Source organism: Panthera tigris, chromosome B1 (assembly GCF_018350195.1).
Source record: "Panthera tigris isolate Pti1 chromosome B1, P.tigris_Pti1_mat1.1, whole genome shotgun sequence".
Lineage (NCBI taxonomy): Eukaryota > Metazoa > Chordata > Mammalia > Carnivora > Felidae > Panthera > Panthera tigris.
Window position 1 is genome coordinate 45,836,810 of NC_056663.1, and position 21,113 is coordinate 45,857,922.

At 40.3% G+C, this 21,113-nt stretch overlaps 1 long non-coding RNA gene across 1 annotated transcript in view; it reads left to right on the forward strand.

Moving 5' to 3' along the window:
* The window catches only part of LOC122237905, a 170,019-nt gene extending 167,945 nt beyond the window's left edge, over positions 1 to 2,074 (forward strand). Inside the window, exon 4 of the long non-coding RNA XR_006216652.1 lies at positions 1,450 to 2,074. This is a non-coding gene — a long non-coding RNA (uncharacterized LOC122237905). The remainder of the gene's footprint in view (positions 1 to 1,449) is intronic.
* The last annotated feature ends 19,039 nt before the right edge of the window (positions 2,075 to 21,113 follow it).

Here is a 21,113-nt window from a genome sequence, read left to right on the forward strand (position 1 = left end):
ACCTGGCCACCCCACATGGGGATCCAGGGCTGGATGATCTAGAATAGAGCAAATGGATCAGAGGACTCCTCCCAAACCTCCATAAAAATGCACTAAACTGCCTCCCACATCCAAATACCATTTTGCAGTAGTGAGGTGGGAGTAAGGTCTAAAGAATGAGCAGTTGCCTGAAGACACTGAATGAATCATCCAAAACCACTCCTATGCCAGCCAGCTATGTTGGGGAAGAGCACTTTGCATAGAACAAAGGTTCTGAAGGGGAAACATTTTCGGTCAGAATCAATTGCACTATTATTATCTGGCTGAGGTTTACTTGCCTCCACTCCCCAGGGGGATAGGGTTTGTGACAAGAAAAATCAAATGAATTAGAGAAAATATCAAGATCGTTTTCTTTGTACATCTAAATTGTTGTTGGAGCAAATTTGAAAGCTCACGACTTGGCTACGTGATTTGATAGTTTCCCCTCTCTAAGCTAAACACCTTAAGATTAGGGAGCAGTGTGTCCTTCTCTTGTGAGCTGGCTCAGCTCACAAGTGGGCAAAGCAGGTGTCCAGGAATATTTGTTGACACACTGCCCCAAGTCCTAGTGAATGGAATGAATCTCTCTAGTACCTTTTGCCTCCAATTAAAAGAAAGAGAATAACACACTTAATGTGGCTCTGTTTGGAATAATTTTCGTTCCTCACATCTAACTGTCTTGGTAAGTGTTGGTTTGGGAATCAAATCTGGCCTTGCTATACAGCCTCTTCTGACTGTGTTATAACCCAGGGAGCTGCTCCAAGACCAGACAGGCCAATTAGTGGCGCATCTAATTTTTGTAATTTCCAAAACCCTCCATCACAATGAGGCTATTACAGGAAAATTAACCTCTAGCAGTTGAAATCACTCAGTGTGGAGTTTAGCCAGGGGCAGGAAACAAAGCTGACTTAAGTAGAAAGAAAGCATGGGGCTTTTCCTTTCCAAGGACTGTGTGAAAAGTCAGCCAAAATGCGAAAACCTTGTTATTCCACTGACTTTCACATTCCTTGGCAACAGACAGCTGAGGGCAGACTTAAGTGAGGGAGGCAATAGAGTGAAATCAGTTTGGAAGGATTGGTTTTCACCCAATGGCCTTGGGTGAATGAGCATGAAGAACGGAAAATAGAATAGAGAGTCAGAGAAAAGAAGAAAGAAAACAGCTTCTAAAACCGTGTCTGGCGCACAGAGACAATAATTGAATGCCTTGATGAATGAATGAAGATTTGAGGTGGATACGTGTCAGATAACATAATAGGTACATTTTTAAAAAATTGAGGGTGACCAGATTTAAAATAAATCCAATCTGTGTTAAATTCTGTTAGTGAAATATGCCAGGTCCTATTATTGTTATGTTTTAATAAGAAAAAAGTAGTGTTTCATAAATCTGTTTTACAAATTTGTGACTCCCTTTATTCTTTTTTTTTAACACAGACCATTAAGTAACCTGACCTGATGTCTTCTCAGGAAGTAAAATCCAATGAGAAACTTCACAGGCTTCCCACTTCAACCAATGCAGTAAAACCCCCTGACAATCCTTCCTTGAGACAAACGTACAGGAAACACTCACTTGCCTTGCTATTTACCCTGAAATAAATCTGAGTTAGAGTTCGGAGAAGCTGCCTCCTCTACCAGAATAGTCTGAAGTTCTGGATTGTATTTCTCCAACAAGTAAACCTGGTGAGAAATCTCCTTACTTTGAGAGAATTTAGCAGGGAGCTCTATCTGTTTTTACTGGGTTGATGAAACAAAACTTCCAGCTACTTAGTATTAAAGGCACCGATTGCATGTTAAATTTCTTATTGGACCTGTCTGATCCTCTCTCCAGAATGTAAGCTTATTGCCACTAATGCAGACTGGTCAATGAGGCCCAGAAGCTAATGACTGTTTCTCTGGTAATAGCCAATAATTAACTAGAATTTTTATAAAAGCAAGGATGAAAAGATGGCTGGGGGTGTGGTGCCTGGGTGGCTCAGTTTAAGCTTTGGACTTAAGCTTTGTTTAAGCTTTGGACTCTTGATTTCACTTCACGTCATGATCTTGCGGTTTGTAAGATCGAGCCCTGCATTGGGCTCTGCACCAAGAGCCTGGAGCCTGCTTGGGATTGTCTCACTCACCCTCTCTCTCTGTCTCTTCCCCACTCACTTGTACCCACACACACACTTTCTCTCTCTCTAAAAATAAATAAATTAAAAAAAAAAGATGTTTGTGAGAATGAACACCTACCTACCCAGCCCACCATCATGTGTGGACAACAGAACGGAGGCAGTTCAGAGAATTCAGAGTTCCTCTCTGGGACTTGTCAGGCAGGAAAGAAAAGAAACAGTGTTCCTCACACCTCAAAGCTCACATAAATCACCTGGGGATTGTATTAAAAATGAAGATTCTGGGGACTCCTGGGTGACTCAGTCAGTTAAGCGTTGGACTTCGGCTCAGGTCATGATCTCACCGCTTGTGAGTTCAAGCCCCGCATCGGGCTCTGTGCTGACAGCTCAGAGCCTGGAGCCTGCTTCGGATTCTGTGTCTCCCTCTCTCTCTGCCCCTCCTCCATTCGCACTCTATCTCCCTATGTCTCTCAAAAATAAGTAAACATTAAAAAAATATTAAAAGAAATGCAGATTCTGATTCAGAAGTTCTGGATGGGTCCAAGATTAAGCATTTCTAACAAGCTTGAAGCTAATGCAGGTGCTACTGGCTTACGGACCGCATTTTGAAAAGCAAGGCATGAGATAACATGACATTGGTTTGGAATCAAAAATAAAACTTGTGGAGTTCAATCTCTTTGTCTTTTTTTTTGGTCCTTATTGCTATCTGTGTAAGCACATAAACACCAGCTTAAGAACACTCAAGCTGCAAATGGTTGTGGCTATAGAGGAATGGAAGTAAAAATGGAACAATTTTGTTGGGGGGAGATCAAGTAAACATTATCCCTCACATGGGACCAAGTGGTGCAGAATTCTGTGCTCCTATTTAGGGCTACATCGACTGAAGGTCGATTTACTTCAGGGAAGTAGCTTAACCTTTACAAAAGCACGGGGAAAATGCTGCCGAGATGGGCATTAATCAGAGGGCGGCAGGAGAGTAATCCTAAATGGCTTCCCTTATAGCAATAATAAATAATCAGCAATTTTTACTTTGCCCCTATTTAAAGGCTCTCAAGCTACTTTGCATATTTAATGTCAGGAACCCTCACATTACTAAATAATACAATGAAAGACAGACACTTCAGTGTTATCGAGGAACAGGCACACCATACATCTATGTTGTGAAATATGAACATAAATGTGTAAAAGGATCAGCTCATCCAACAGAGTCAACCACCAAGCTATGAGTGAATGAAAAAGGCCTGCATTTCACAGAGTCAGGCTTAAGGATCCTTTCGTGAAGCCACTAGAGTAGAAAATTTTCTCATGAAAATAACAATCGCAAGCAACATGTAAACTGGGGAGGAGATTGTCCTTTCCACAGAAAGGACAGAACTAGGGAATGCCCCAGAAGCACGCATGCTGTGAATTATAGTCTGTTATTTACGCCCTCTGCCAATATTTTTTAAAGGGCAAAAACAATCTGAAGAAAAAAGATTGAACTCAGGATTACACGGAAATATTATATATTGAGATTAGATGATCCAGCCTTATGTCAGCAAATTTACTTTAAAGAAGAGACAATAAAACACCTGGTTAGGGCATGCATGAATCTTTGAAATCTAGAGCTCTCAATTAGAGGAGAGAAGTCTAACAGCAACCAGAGAGACAGTGAGGAAAACACTCCAGGGATGGATATATGTTTTCTTGTTTAGTGATTAGGAAATTAGAAAAAAAAATAAAAGGATGGAATCAGTAAAAAACCTGCAACATACAAAATGGAAAACAAAGCGCTCAAACTGTAGATAAAGAATATATAGGTATGTTTTCTAAAGACACTGCAGAAAATAAATTTTAAAATATATCACGTTGTACTCAAAAATTTCAAAGAAATATGGGCTATATATATTAAGAAATTACAGATAAAATACAAACCCCAAAAGATTAATATTTGAGGCTTGCTCAGAAGCACACAGTTTTTTTAAAAAGTAAAATAAAAAGAGAATTTAAAAGAATCTAAAGCTATAATCACAAATTTAATGTCAGCACTGAAGCATTAAAGAACATGATTGAATCAGAAATTAAAACAAATTAAATCGCTGTGATGGAGGGCAAACTTGCAAATATTTCAGAATTTATTAGAAAAGAAAAGAGATAAAAACGTAATCCTGGGGGGGGCGCCTGGGTGGCTCAGTCGGTTAAGCATCCTACTTCAGCTCAGGTCATGATCTCACGGTTCATGAGTTCAAGCCCCATGTCAGACTCTGTGCTGACAGCTGAGAGCCTGGAGATTGCTTCAGATTCTGTCTCCCTCTCTCTCTGTCTCTCCCCCCCTCAAAAATAACTAAACATTAACATTTTTTTTTAAAAAAACCAGAATCCTAGGTATGCATGGGTGGCTTAGTCAGTTAAAGGTCTGACTCTGGATTTCAGCTCAGATCATGATGTCACAGTTAGGAAGTTCGAGCCCCAGGTCAGGCAGTGTGCTGAGGGTGCAGAAACTGTTTGGGATTCTCTGTCTCCCTCTCTCTCTGCTCCTTCCCCTTCACATGCTCATGCACATACTCTTCTCTCAAAAATAAATAAACATTTTAGGGGCACCTGGGTGGCTCACTTGATTAAGTGTCGACTCTTGATTTTGACTCAGGTCATGATCTCATGGTTCGTGAGCCCCACATCAGGCTCTGCACTGACAATGCAGAGCCTGCTTGAGATTCTCGCCCTCCCTCTCTTTCTGCCCCTCCTCTTCTTGCTCTGTCTCTCAAAAAATAAATAAACTAAAACAAAAATTTTTAAATAAATAAGTAAACAAACATTTTAAATAAATAAACGTTTTGAAAAGTGGGATCCTAATGATATATATGGAAGACAAAGAATAACGATGTAACATACATATAATTGGTGTTTCTGAGAAAGAAGACAAATCAAACAGAAGCAATAATTTAAAATATGATAGAATTTTTCCAACATTGAATAAAATCATGATTCTGCAGGTTAAAAACATTCCTAAGTACATGTGAGAATATAAGTAAAGACTAACTTCCACATTAACCTGGTGAAATTTTTAACTCTGAAGCACAGAGATGATTCTAAGTTCTATTCTGGTTATTATTGTTGCAGAAAAAAAAATACTTCAAGACTGAAAATAATATTGCTATGCTCACAGATCGTGTGGGTCAAGTGTTTGGAAAGCACTCGGTGAGGATGGTTGAAGACAAAATGCACCTGAACTAAAGATAGGATTTTTTTCAGGCTTTTGCAGTGGGGAAAAACGCTCATTAATGAGGGCTTTCACAAAGAAAAGAAAGGGGTCTGGGATTTTATAGAGGCAGTATATAGAGCAGTCATCCATGAGTCTAACAGGAGTCGTGAGGAAGGATTGAGAGGGTCTTATCTTGGATAACGTGAGGGCAGAGTGGTCCTTTGTGGCTGGGTGTTTCCTGGCATACCAAGGGTGGGAGGATTTCTCGAACATCACTGCTTTCTGGGAACACAGGGCTCCAATAATGTTCAACATCGTCAATTGCTTATCTCTGTCCCGCAGCCCGTAGGAACTTGGCTGGGAATATTTGATGGCTGGAGATGACTCTGTGGCTGGAATCGTAGGAAAGCTTCCTTATTCACACACCTGATAACATTGGCCAGGATGTCCTGAGGGCCAAGCGGGCAAACTGAAGTGTGGCCTCTCTACGGAGCCTAGCTTTCTCCCAGCATGTGACCTCAGGGTGGTTGCACTTATTCTGTAGCAGTTTAGGGTGACAGGTGTGCATTTTCCAAGAATGGTATTCCCTCCTGTGGCCTAGTCTTGGCAGTCACATGGTATCACTCCCACCTAACTCTAGTGGTCCAAGCAGCCACAAGCCTGACAAGACCCCAGTAGAGAGGAAATAGATGCCCAATTCCTACTGCAAGAGCATCAAAGAATTTGTTGCCTTTTAAAAACACAGTCCAAACCAACACTCTGACTATAAATGATATATATTCAGCCACATGAAAAACAAACTTACTCCCTCTAACAAGATACCCAAAGTCTCATCTGATTGTAGCAGTGACTCAAAGTCCAGGATCTGATTATCCAAAATGGGTCCAGGTGCAGATGAGGTTCTTCAGGTGTGGGTCCAACAGTATGGTTCCTTTCGTTCTGGCAATCTGTGAGCACAGCAGACTCGTTACCTGGCTCATGCAATTGTAGGGGCTGTAATTCTGAAAGTCACAGGTAGGCAGCAGGCTGGAGACCCAGAAAAGAGCTGATGTTGCTGCTCAAACCCAAAGGCAGTCTGGTGGCAGAATTCCTTCTCTGTTAGAGGACTTTAGTCTTTTCTCCTGAAACCTTCAACTGATTGGATGAGGCCCATCCACATGATGGAGGGTAATCTACTTTCCTCAAAGTTGGCTGATGTGCATGTTAATCACATCTAAAAAACACCTTCACAGCAACATTGAGACAGGAGTTTGACCAAAAACCAGACACCGTGGCCGAGCTGAGTTCTCACATAAAATTAATGATCACATTGTTCTTCCCGGTTCTTGGCTCCAAGAAATTTTCCAAGGAAAATTGTGTTTGCAAATGAATAGTGTGGAGTCCAAAGGCCCCTGTATGTTGTAATGTGTACTGTCTCTGTGTCTTTGGGGTAAAGCTTTTGCTTGCTTCCTCTTCCTCTTCCTCCTCGTTGTACAAAGCTTGCTCTCACAAATATGCCCTGTGCTGCCCTGCATATGCTATAGGAATGAACTCATTCCATCCTCCCAACAGCCGTGTGAGAGAGGTACAACTGTTTTCTCTTCTGTTCAGGGTCAAAAATGAAGCTAGTGGAGACGCATTTGCACAAAATCACACAGCCTTCCTCGGCAGAGCTGGGATGCTAACCAAGCGCTCCGGCCACACACTTAACCGCTACTGGCCAGCGTATGTCACGTGTAAGTAAAAGCTTCTTTTACTGGCCTGACTCAGCTTCCCTCCATCAACAGTGACAACGCACTCGTATTTTCAGATAACTTGTTAAAATGTAGTCAGTGCGGTAGAGGCAGCTGTCTCAGTTATGAGAAACAGACATCTGTCAACTTCAGTTAGAGGTTTCGGGAATGTCCAGAAAGAGCAAGCCCGATGAACTAACAATGTTTTCACAGCATAAAGCCAAGGGGGAGAGATGGTGCAGGGAATTCGGCCACACATAGCCTCAGGACTGTGTTGAGCCCGCTTGAGAAGCAGAGAGATTTCTTCCCATTTTATTATTTCTCTCTGTTCTTTGACAAGAGAAGAAAAGACACGTTGGTAGGCTGTAGCAGCGGTCATGCGTTTGTTAATTACGGTGCTTCTCACATCCAAATATTTGGCTGCTGTCTGGAATTTTCAAAAAGTTGTGAACAAAAAAAACCGGTCATATCGCAGAGCAGAAAGAAGAGAGCAGCAGGCACAATTTAAACTGGGCTTCTATTTTTGGATCTTGCTTTTTTCTCCTTCCTTCCTCCCTTTGATTCCTCTGTGGTGTTTTTCCTATTCTCTTTACCTATCTGAAAAAAAAAAAAGGAAAAAAAAAAGAAACTTTCTATCTACATTTTTCTCCCTTTTCCAATAAGTCAGTAAGTCAAGAAGAGAAGAGACCCACATAAGTTTGAAGGAGGTAACCTCTTCCCAGTGGAAAGACACAGAGGTCTCCAGGAACTGTCCGGGATCTAGAGGGCATTCTCTTTGCCCCCCACCCCACTGCCCTGCCCGAAATTAGAACAGATGCCTCTGCCGGCAAGCCATCTGTTTGGACATGTGCAAGGGCATCCTATGGTTTTTGCGTGAGCTCTATTTGCCTGCTTCAACTGTGTGGCAGATTGGAGATACGAAAATCTAGTGTTCAGTAGGGATCTGCCATCACCTACTGATCTCCTCCTTTTCCAGGAGTCTGTTTTTATTTTTTAATTTTTTAAATTAAAAACAAATTTTAATGTTTATTTATTTTTGACAGAGAGAGAGAGACAGAGCATGAGCAGGGGAGGGGCAGAGAGAGAGGGAGACACAGAATCCAAAGCAGGTTCCAGGCTCCAGCTGTCAGCATAGAGCCTGACGCAGGGCTCAAACCCACGAATGGTCATGACCGGAGCCGAAGTCGGACGCTTAACCGACTGAGCCACCCAAGCACCCTAGGAGTCTGTTTATAAATAGAGTGAGCACACCATATATAATTGCCTCACACCTAAAATTCAGCCTCTGGAATAGGGGACAATAGAAGCTGGAGAGCAGATCAGAGACACCAGAAAGAGCGCATCATTTTAACCAGTCATATGTCTGGGCGAGGAACCAACAAAGTAATAATCCCTCCCAGAAGGCACCTGGGACTCTCCCTAACATCTTCCCCTTTCCTCAGCATTGCCCACTTCTGGTCCCCTTACTTGAACTAGATATTGAACCAGAATATATCTAGTGACATTCACTGTAGACCTCTCCAGAGGCCCCTCATTTCAAAACATTTGGAATGAATTGTCCAGGAACACTTGGCAAAGAGCAATTAAATGCCACCCTGCATGCTTGTGCTTAATTATCTTGTTAGGGACACACTAGAGGTCATTGCATCTAAATGCAAATTTTTGTATTTGAGGTTTTTTTGGATTTGAGAAGTCAAATGATTGCTATTTTATATGGAAAGCGATTGGAGCTGATTAACTGTGGGAGCCCCGATGAGAAACAATGAGACATATATTTCCTTGTTTCTTTTAAAATTTTTTTTTTTTCAACGTTTTTTATTTATTTTTGGGACAGAGAGAGACAGAGCATGAACGGGGGAGGGGCAGAGAGAGAGGGAGACACAGAATCGGAAACAGGCTCCAGGCTCTGAGCCATCAGCCCAGAGCCCGACGCGGGGCTCGAACTCACGGACCGCGAGATCGTGACCTGGCTGAAGTCGGACGCTTAACCGACTGCGCCACCCAGGCGCCCCACCTTGTTTCTTTTAGAATAGACTCCCCTCCCCCTGTTGTGTTTCCTTTCCTGAAATTTTATTTCTCCTCTTGTGCTGCTGAGCTCATTTTGTTGATGAGGAAAATGAAGATAAATAGCACTTTGAAGAGCAGGTGGCAATGAAGCAATAACATGGCAGGATGGGGCAACTTGACCCAAGACTGGTGCTGGTTCAGTCTGGGGGTTAACTATTCTATTGGTGATTGTCCAGCTTTGGCCCATATTTTACAGCATTATACCCACACTGTGTATATATATATATATATATATATATATATATACACACAATATATAAATATATAATATATAATATATATTTATATATAATATATATAAATGTTCTACTACTATGTTTACATATATAATTTATATATATATAATAATTTATATATATACATACATATATATATAGATATAAAATTTCATGAACCTACACTTGCCCTCACTATTATACTTTATTTTCTATATTATGCTGCTCCGTTCTATTCTTTAAAAATGTTTAAATGCAGGTTGCAGCCCAGCTAAAAGATTTTACAACCCAATAAGGAGTCTTGATCCTCAGTTAAAAAAAAAAAAAAAGAAAGAAAGGAAAAGAAAGAAGAAAGGAAAACATTGCATTAGATGGTGCTCCTGCTCACTGTATTTCTAAGCTTTATTAAATCCCCCAATGAATGATGGAAACAGTGTTCCTAAACAACACTGCCGGCCCAAAGTGCTAATTATATAGGGTCAGCCTAAAATCAGATAAAGCAGCAGGACTGAGGAAAGCAGCACAAGTGTGCTGCAGAATTTGCTAAAGACGAATGCTTGGCAGCAGAAAGTCTCCCCTGGTAGGGTGGCATTATGTTTAAAAGGATGCCAGCTTCCAAGGGCATTTCACGTTCACAAATGGAAATGCTGGCTGTGTTTGAATGGTTCCTCGGCCCTACTCCCTCTCTCCATCACCCCTGCTCCGACTGTTAAGGCCACCGGGGGTCTTGCGAGGTGAGGTGACCCCATGTCCAGTGCTGGCCATGGCTATCATTTTTCTCACTGCCTTCCCAACTGAGGTTGGTGTCATTACCTTTCATAACATTCTTTTATGGTAGACACACCTATTTTGCAGATTCTGGTTTGTTGATCAAGATACATCCTTTGTCAGGAGTAGCCCTCGGTTAATCTAGAACCCAAAACATTAATGCCACACAATCTAACTTAACTAAGAGAGAGTGTAGGGAAATTATAAACTCCTTGAGAGAAAGGAAGGAATGGGAGGTGGCAGAGGAAGAAAGGGTAGAGAAAATACTGATTGAATGCCTTCTCTTTAAGACACTTTGTTTAATTTAATACTAATAACCCCATTAAAATGATGGCAATTAATCCTATTTATCAGAAGATGATCTTCCGAAAGTTTGAGCTAAATTTTCCAATGTCACGTAGCTAGTAAGTCATAAGATTAAAATATAGATCTGCCCATTGTTCACGATAGCCAAGATACCGAAATAGCTCAAGTGTCCATCAAGGCATGAATGGATAAAGAAGATGTCCTTTATATCCATATATAGATAGCATAGTGACAATGGAATATTTTTCAGCCCCGAGAATGAAGGAATTTCTGGCATTTGGGAAAACGTGAATGGACCTTGAGGACATTAGGCTAAATGAAATAAGTCAGATGGAGAAAGTCATATAGTGTATGATATCACTTATGTATGGGATCTAAAAAAGACAAACTCTGAGGAACAGAGAGTAGAATGGTGGTTACCATGGGTTTGGGTTGTGAAGAAAATGGGGAGCTGTTGGTCAAAAGGTGCAGACTCCCAGCTATAAGATTAACAAGTTTGGGGATCTAATGCACAGCATGGTGATTATAACTAGTCTTACTGCATCATACCTTTAAATGTTGCTAGGAGAGAAGTTCTTAAATGTCCTCAGCACAAAAGAGATAGTAACTATGTGGTAAGATAGAGATGTGTAGCTGATATTCTGATGGTGATCATTTTTCAGTTTATAAATGTATCAAATCACCATGTTGTACACCTTAAATTTGCACAGTGTTAGTGTCAATTATACTCAATAAAGCTGGAAAAAGAAATAAGAAATAAAAATCTCCCTTTATAGGGATCCTATATTCTCACTTTGAACCACAGAGAGTATCAACTGGAACTTTGACAAAGAAAATCCACTTTTGATATTATATTTCCACCCTCAAAATTTCCCTACACATCTGTAGACTCCAAGGAGACATTTGAAATAGAATAAAAGCTGAGCCTGAGATCATGAGATTGAGTTTTTAGATCACTTGATGGGTCAGGCAAGATATTTCCTTTGGGACTTGAGTGAAGAAGATAAAAAGAGTAGAGAGAAGAGAAGGAAAGTAGGGGACAGTAGGGGAGAAAGAGACATTTAATTAGATACACAACTCAAGGAGGAAAAAAAAAAGTAGGATAGGTACTTTCAGATAACAAAGTTTTGTTCCAAAACCAATTGTTAGCATCCCTTTTCTTCTCTGTAATCACGATCCACTGTGCAGATTTGGACTTTGTTCCTGATTGCTTTAGACATGACCGCTTTTTTAGAGACCTCACCTTCAAAAGCTTTCCATCAAATCAAATGGATGTTTTTATGATTGTTATTTAATGTTTTTGTATAAGGAAGCTACCTATTTGTAACTGAAAACAAGGAGAAATAGTTTGATTGTGGTTTGGGAGTTACTCCCTAGAAAAGGGGCCCTCTGCCAGGTGCTAATTAGATTCCTATCGTATTTTGGCTTCATACTTCCTACACTAGGGGGAGGAAGAGTTGGGGCCGGGGGGGGGGGGGGGGGATGCGGAGGTGGCACATGGAAGGGTTGGAAGATAATTGAACAAGGTAAAAATGAACGCTCATTAAATTCCAGAATACAGGAGGACTCATTTCATATGAGAGGGCTGTAAATATGACTTTTAATGAAGTTACGACATGGTTGCCAATAAAAGTCATTTACTCTGCCGTATTACAGTTAATTATACACAGCTGTAGCCATTTATGGCCTGTCCCGTGTTAGCTTTCCCTTCCCTGCCTATTAACCCTTTTAGCACAGATCGCCCAGGAACCAGGAGGTTTTAAACCTAAAAAAAAAAAAAAAAAAAAAAAAAAAAAAAAAAAAACACAAAATAAATAACCCATATAACTCAGGATAGTTATCACGAATTGTGGGAGAACATACCAACCTGCCCCACCTGTCAGCACACCCTCCTGTTCAAGAGCACATTGAGGAGGATCACAGATAGGGGAGAAGCAAAAGGGAAGAAGTATTCTTTTTTTCCTGTTCCCTTCTTGGAAAGGAAATAAACAGTTTCCTTGATTGGTGAGAAAATTTATAGACATAACTTTTTTTATTACTAGTTTTAGGAGCATCCTAAATGCAGTGTAAATGATAGCAGTGTAACAAAACTACTAGAACAAAACAATCACGACAAAGTGAAACTGACATACTGTCTTTAACAGCCTAACTAGCCCTGTTGACAAAAAGCCTGTCCCATAACACGGCTGGAAGAGATTTCTGTTTCTGAAGATCTTGCATTCTGCGATGGGTCAATAGTCATAGAAACCCATAGGATAATAGCAATCACAAATATCTCTAACGTATCATGCTTGGTTATATTGGAGCCAGAATGGCACTACATCCTAACAGCCCTGTCCTAGATGTGCCATGAGCAATGGAAAGATCCTATTTTTCTATTTATTAAGATGATCTCAACAATAGATGCAGCTTTGTCTTTATTCTGGGAACCTGGTTGTTGTGAAGGCAAGGGCACTGCCTTGTGTTTTTCTTTATTATGGGGTGGGAGTGGGGGGACCTTACTCAGTGACCAAAACTTAGTGATAGGATTTTGGTTTTGATCGGTGTTAACAGTCTTCTATACGTGAGGACTTTTAGCTACCGGAGTGGCCAACGTGCAGTGCTCAGTAAATGTATTTCACAGGTGTCTTTGTTGGTCCCACCCTTCTTGGCTCCCAGAATGAGTTGCCATGTACAGTAAATGGCAGAAGCTTGCTGAGACTGTTTCTCGATTATTTCTGATTCATAACTGTGTGGTTGTCTGGTCTATTTCTGGTTCGTGACTGACGTGAATTATTGCTGTCACTAATTAATGACCGTCTGGTTTCTCTGCACCAGTGTTAAGAGCTAGTGGATTGATACTGTGTTGTACGTCTGTAGGATTTCATAAAATTTCCCCTGACTCACGCCTTCCCATTTCTCACAATAGATCCAAGGAGCAACTCTTAAGAGCCCAGCCTCAACTTTGTGGTTGAGAAAATTGCCCAGTGTCAAACGTTATACCATTGATCCTCTCCCCGGGGAGGAGATGGAGTAGGGCAGCATAGAAAGAATCCTCAAGTTGCTTGTCTGTCTTCCCTGGAGGGGTCGCTTGCATACAGTCCCCATTGTATTTGCTTTTTGAGTAATGCCCTCAGTCTTCTGTGTGTCTCTAACAGAAAAGCTTCTTTACAGATGGAAGAGAGTGATAATAAATGGTCTGTTTATAATTTTAGCCCCTTTCCATCTGTAGTCAGACTATTTTAGGAGACATGCTTGGACATTTGTTGATCATGGAAATCTGTCTTATTTCTACAGTATGTGGCTACCCAAGACACAGATTTACCATTAAAGGGGAGAAAGCATATGCAAATATTAAAAAAACAAAAAACTGAAAGAGTATGGCATGGCTTGCAAAGCAGAGCACCTGGCATGGCTTATCTATTAATTGTGTGGATGAACCTGAAACAGGGATTGAGTGTAGATGCACATGAACTTGAGATGGCCTATCTGGTGCCCACAGAGCTCTCATTAATGCACATCGGATTTCCTGAGAAGTTGCAGGTCATCTGTATAATCTGGCTTTTTCCTGTCAAAGTGTCATGAGGAGCACCGAGGTGGTTCAGTTGGTTAAGCGTCCCACTCTTGGTTTTAGCCCAGATCATGATCTCGCGGTTTGCGGGTTTGATCCCCACGTGGCACTCTGCGCTGGCTCATGGAGACTGCTTGGGATTCTCAATCTCTCCCCCTCCCCCTCTCTCTGCTCCTCTCCCACTCACACTCTCTCTCAAAATAAATAACAAACTTAAAAAAATTGTTATAAATAAATAAATAAGTCATAAGTCATACCTTCTGAGGATAAACTCCAAAATCCTTGGTCTCCAGATATTCCTAGCTGGGGCTCAAACCCAGGCAAAAGGGCTTGTTTCCCATAGAGAAAGAATACACCCAAAATTTCCCAGTTTGTCCAAGACTTTGATAAGATTCTTTAGACATGTAGTTTGCAATATTTTGTAAGCATAGCTCTGACATGACTTTGTCTAACTCTGGAGGAGATGAACAAATTAGAATATTTTAAATTTAAAGGAGAGAAGGAAGAAATTGAACTTTTAATGCTTTAAGTGCACTGGCCTTTTAAGAAAAACTTCTCCACCGGCTCAGAAAAAGTCAAGCTGTGCTGGCAATGGCAGATTACTAGATAAGAAACAAAGAAATGCAAATGAATATAGCTCTCAACAAAAAGTTATAAAAATGCACTAATAAAACCTTCTGATACCCTTTTGGCACATGGTAAATAAATGATGAATTATTATAAGGTACTAGTTTATCTAATATGCCTGTTAATCAAGGTCAATCCCTTGATAAATTAGATGGGTGTGATAATTTTGGTTTAAAATTTAGTAATATAATCTCAAATTTTATCACAGCAAGGTACAAAACAATTTAATGTTTCTATAAGATTGGAATACAACTGTTAAATTTATATTTTATGAAAAGCCATTTTATTTTGTACTTCCTAAATTTCCAAGGGTGTTTTGGGGTCAGAAAGATAATCATTATTTCCACACACTGTTTAAAGTTATGAGAACAGACACATACATATTTAAGTGAATTATAATCATGACTGTCTTTTTAAAGACTGGTTTTTGTGAACTTTAGACAATGCTGCAAATCATCTGGGATTGTTTCCTGTACTTGCACTGAGTAAAAATTTAAATGTCATCTCTCTGATGAAATATCCTTGTCTATTTGCAATTAATCCTTGAAAAATACAAGTTTGAACTGCACAGGTCTGCTCGTACACAGATTTTTTTTTCAATAAATACAGTATAGTACTGTAAATGTATTTTCTTTTCCTTATGATGTTCTCGATAGCATTTTCTTTTCTTTAGTTTACTTTATTGTAAGAATACAGTATATAATACATATACAAAATATGGGTTAATCAACTGTGTTGTTGGTAAGGCTTCTGGTCAACAGTAGGTTATAGTAGTTATATTTAGGGAAGTCAGAAGTTACATGTAGATTTTCAGCTGGGCAGGGGATTGGCACCCTTTGTTCAAGGGTTAACCTTACAACAGATTTGCTCTGTGAAGCTCCAATTAAGATGGCAAGTTCAATGTGGTAAAGCCATTCTCTGACTAGGTTAATATATAGAGGAGCTAAAGTTAAAGATTTTAAATTTGGTATCTAAATAGATATTTGTATAAAGGCATATTGAACGTATTAAATGAAGAGTGTCTATAAATGATAAACTAGCTGAAAATTGGTCGTGAAATATTCAGTCTGATGTTAACACTAAGTAGTAAAAGTTCTTATTTACATTCTGCGTGATCTGCCCAGAGGAAACTCCTCATGGCATACCCTCATTCAAGAGTACTGTAATATGGATGTGTCTTTTTGATTGCCTGTGTTGGGCTCAGGATTTTGTAAATCAATTTTATTGAAGTATAATTTACATATTTAAAAAACGGACCAATTTTTTGCCATTATTCATGGCACAGTGGATAATGTGTCTGACTACAAAACAGAAGAAAAGATGGAACCATTTTAAATGCGTGGTTTCAATAAAATGAGTTTTGATGAGTTTCAATAAAAGTTGAGTTTCAATAAAAGTATATGCTGTGTAGCCACTGCCCCAATCAAGATGTGGAACATTTCCATCCTGCCTAGGGCTTCCTTATGCCCTTTTGCAGTAATTCTCCCTACTAACTTGGTTCTAAGTAACTTCTGCTGGGCTTCTGTCTCTCTAGGTTTGATCACCCTTCTTTAGAACACCAGGTACAGTACAACCTTGGTGTGGCAGCATAATTCGTTCCAAAAGCATGCTTGTAATCCATGCTTGTAATCCGAATCCATGTTTGTAATCCAAATCACTTGTATCTCAAAGCGAATTTCAAGAACCATTGGCTCAGTTTTGATCATGTGACTGACGTTCAGCATCACATACTACTTGTATTGCAAGATGTCGCTCATTTATCAAGTTAAAATTTATTAGAAATGCTTGCTCGTCTGGTGGAACACTCGCAGAGCAAGGTTTTACTGTATCTGGATTAATATAGTCGGAAGTCTTTTGTGTCTGGCGTCTGTTGCACAGCAGAACTGTTTTGAGATTCATTTGTACTCTTGGCTGTATCAGTTTATTTGTTTTGTATTGCTGAGTAGTATTCTATTTTATGGTCATAGCCAATGTATCCATTCACCTGTTGATGGGCATTTAGATTATTTACATTGTGGGGCCATTTTGAATAAAGCTGCTATGGATATTTATATGCAAGTCTGTTGTTGGATGTATATTTTTATTTCTCCAGGAATGGTATTCTTAAAATGGGATTTTTTTGAAATAAAATTTCTTCAATTCCAAATAAGCTAAAGCTTCTTCTAACTGAAAGGGTAACTTCTTCTAGATTTATATTAAAATATTGCTTCTCTGACTAATAAATTAATCAACACAACGATCATTTCTTTAGTTATTTATAACTTCTAACCATCTCTCAAGGTAATGATAATTGTCCTCCGTCAACTCTCTTTTACATTGCTTTTCCTGAATTTCGGTCCAAAATGAATAACAAAACCATAAGGTACCTTTGCATCTAAACTATCACTTCTTTAAAGGCCTCTGTGTGTCCTCATGTTTTACTGCCTCAGAAACTGGAAATAATTGGGCTCATTTATATTCACTATATTTTTAATTAGCTCAACACTATATTGAGAGCTGTTCTAGCTCATCAAGATCAAAATAGGGGAAGAGCTGTCTCATCAAAAGGAGAAGCTCAATGTTACTCAGGTGAATTATGTGCGGGTAAAATGTTCTTTAAATATATCTCAGTCACCTACCATGATGACTAGAAACTACTTGTATTCATGCGCAAAGATGGGCACAAGAACTTCAACAAGTTGATTTTAAGAAGCTTTAGGGGCGCCTGGGTGGCTCAGTTGGTTAAGTGGCCGACTTCAGCTCAGGTCATGATCTCACGGTCCGTGAGTTCGAGCCCCGCATCGGGCTTTGTGCTGACAGCTCAGAGCCTGGAGCCTGTTTCAGATTCTGTGTCTCCCTCTCTCTGACCTTCCCCCGTTCATGCTCTGTCTCTCTCTGTCTCAAAAATAAATAAACGTTAAAAAAAATAATAAATAAATAAAAAGAAGCTTTATTTCTGGGTCTGAAATGCCCTTATCGATTGGTGACAATCAGATACTGTACTGGATCAGAAGGGCCTAGGGATCTGTCAATGCCATTGCTAGCCATGATATACTCTTCACATCAGGATAACCACTGGGTAAGACACTGTGAAACAGCCATGTGTTATCCTCCAATAGAGGATGCTACTCTCTCCCTCATTTGAAGATTGTTGGTTACTGAAATAAAGTAACCCAAACTGTTTGGTTTTAGGGTCAATAAGACGATTCCTGGCTTTTCTGTCATAGTTGCCTGAGGGGATCTACTACGAATTTCACATCAGAAATGGAATCTTATGGAAGAATCATCAAAAGGCTCAGAGCTTCTGCAAATCTGTGGACTTGGTACTCTTGTTACTAATGTTAGAGTGTACAAGATACTCCTGATGCTGTAGGACCAGATTCATGGGTACCTGCTCCCAGCTTGGTGATGCCAACTGCCATTCCCTGCTCTTTTCAGTGGCTGCTGAGCCACTGAGGTTTCAATTCTCAGGTGCAGGTGACACAAGACGAGAGGCTGCTTTAAGGAGCAAAAAGACATTTACTGAACAAAGATCCCTGATTTTGGTATTATTCTTACCTATTTTTCCTTCAGCCCTTCCAACCTGATTAAAGACACTACTGCTTGGGACAGTATCACCACACTTGGCGGGCGGGGGCCGGGGTGGGGGAATAAACAGAAGATACAATAAAGAAGAGGAACAGTATGGACAGAAAAACAAAAACAAAAACACAAAGCCCTGCCTGGAAGATATATAAATCTGGTCTCAGGAATGCATTTCATTACAACCAGATGCATCGACTTTTGTGTCCTGTGAGAGGATGTCCCTTGCTAACTGATGGGGTGTGCACAGAAACAAGACATTTAGGCTTAATGACTTGGATGCCAGCATTGCCTCTCAACAGCTGCCCCTCTGCAGTCACAGAAAACAGTGGTGACCTCACCTCATAGTCCAAGGACCCTTTCCAGGTCCTTCTCTGATAAAGTCCTGGCCTTCTCCCTATGTCTATTAAGTTTTTCAGAAGAAATGAAAACATACCTAGTTTTTTAACTTAGGAAACGGATCATTTTTCACAGAGTGACATGGGGTCGAAAGCACAGACTTTAACATGTTACTCAACCAACAAAAAAGAAAGGAGGCCTTCCTGCCTTAGACTTTGGGGAAAGGGCATCCTGTGTGGGCATGTCCAACAGAGGCACTCCAGGCTCTTGACTGTAACCCCTCAAAGCCCCTTTATGTTTTTTGGGTGAAAGCCCCTTTCTTTCACCCCCCCAAATGTAGCAGGCATCTGTGTCTTTTTGTTGCAGAGCTCCCCTAGGATGTCAAAACCCACAAGCATATCTATGGAGCCCCGGTGCCTGTTCCCATGAGGTAGCCTGTCATCAATGACCCTGTAACTTCTTCAGCTCTCAGGGGCCTGATCAGGACAATTCTGAAGTATGACCTATGTCCCCAGGACTCACAAAATTGAGCTATGCTCAGTGTGAGACTGTGGTGGATATTTCTTGCTTGTTTTGCCTCCTTCTCCTCTTGGCCTCCCTCCTCCATTCCCCTACCCACTTTTCCTAGAAACACTTCTTCATAAATCACTTTCATGCTACTGCTTGCCTTTCCCCTGCTGGTGGATAACCCATTCTAAGACAATATGGCTCTCTCCCTGCCTTGCTTGTCTCTTTGGTGTGCATAGAAATGAGATATTTCAAAGCCTTGCTTTCTAATTCCATGGTCCAGTGTCCACTTCTTCCTACACCAGGAAGAGGCTCCCTGTCATTGCCAGCGCCTTCAAAGTCAGGCATCAGAGGCCTCAGTTTGGTGTTCATGGAAGGTCTCCTCTGCCCACCTTTTTCAAGTTTCAGATAATGAAGGATGGGTTCTGGACCCAGGCGTGGGGAAGTAGGATCTTCCAAGTCCTATTCAGTGTCTCCATGTGCTAGAATTGTAGCAGATAACTAAATCACCATAGCATTTCCTGAAGAGTAAGCACACCTCAAGGAAGCAAGCCTTTCTTCCTCTTCATTTTCTTCTTCATTTCATCCCTCTCTTCCTCCCCTGTTCTCCTCCTTCTTCTTCCTCTTTTTTGTTAGCCAACTGAGTACGGTCTAGCTTTATATCAGCAAAAGATTCTTAAACATATGTTTAACCTTGCTTCTGGGGAGAAATCACCAAAAACTCATATTTTAGACCTAAGAAATCCAATAACTATTACCACAGCTTGGCTTATATTACATAAATCACCACTTTAACTATGAGTGACTCTATCTTGCCAATGGTGCCAGTGTCTTTTATGTTCTCCCTGACGCCCACATCTTCCTGTTATAGAAGACTGAAGTATGTATGGAATCAACTCCACTTACCCTAAATGTAAGAAGGAAACAGAGGGGCACCTGGGTAACTTGGTGGGTTAAGTGTCTGACTTCGGCTGAGGTCATGATCTCACGATTTGTGAGTTTGAGCCCTGTGTCAGGCTCTGTGCTGACTGCTTAGAGCCTGGAGCCTGCTTTGGATTCTGTGTCTCCCTCTCCTCTCTGCCTCTCCCCTGCTCTCACTCTGTCTCTGTCTTTCAAAAATAAACATTAAAAACAAAATAAAAACAAATAAAAATTAAAAACAAAAGAAGGAAACATGGACCACATAATCCATTATGAGATGAGTTGTAGGGATGTGAGTTTCTTCACAGTTAAAAAAAAAAAGTCTTCTTGGTGATAACATATCAAAAACATGAAAAACCTTACTACATGTATCACTTAAAATAACAGTATATTGAAAGTATTATGAAGACACACATTAGATAGTACAGCATCCTAATAATGGTTTAAAATTTTATTTTCAATTCTGAAATGTTCAATATTCTAAGCACGAGAGTAAAGTGGCCATCAGTCTGAATACTGATTCTCATGGCATAAAAGCATAGATGTGGGTTAGTCAGCGTGAGAGATTGGATTGAAGCTGTATTGACCCTAAGATTTAATCTATAATTTACAGTTTGCTTGTTTAATCCAGTCTTTGAAAATAAGTAATTTTATTTTCAAAAGCTCCCTACCTATTCTCAATGTTGCCCACAAACAATTCTTATTAAGATAATCAGATTAAATTTTTGCTGTATTTTTAGAATTAGAATGTACCATCTGCCCTTAAAACCAGTAAGTCAGGAATTGGTAGTTTTAATATTTATTTCTCCTTAATTTTGCTTTTCACACCCACAATTTTGGGGAAGGACTATTAATGGACCTAACTGGTAAACATTAATTCCTCAGCCTCCGTTGAAGCTAGGCTCGGTGAAGGACACAATTTTGGCTCAAGCCATGTAAGCAGAAATCATTAGATGTGACTTTCAAGAAAGCTTGGAAGGGGCAAACTCTAGCTGGCAAGGTGTCCTTTTGACCTTCACCCTTTCTTTATTCTTGTCTGCAACATAGACACAGGTTTGGAGGAACCAGTGTGTAGCCATAAGGCACCATGAGATCAGTAGAATTTCAGGGACCTCAGACCTAACCGTTATAATTTGTTGACCTAATACTTGCTAGCATATGCCTACCTGATTCTATGGGACAAATAAATCCCCAGTTTGTTTAACCCCCTTTTAGTTATTAAACTGTGTTTGACTTCTG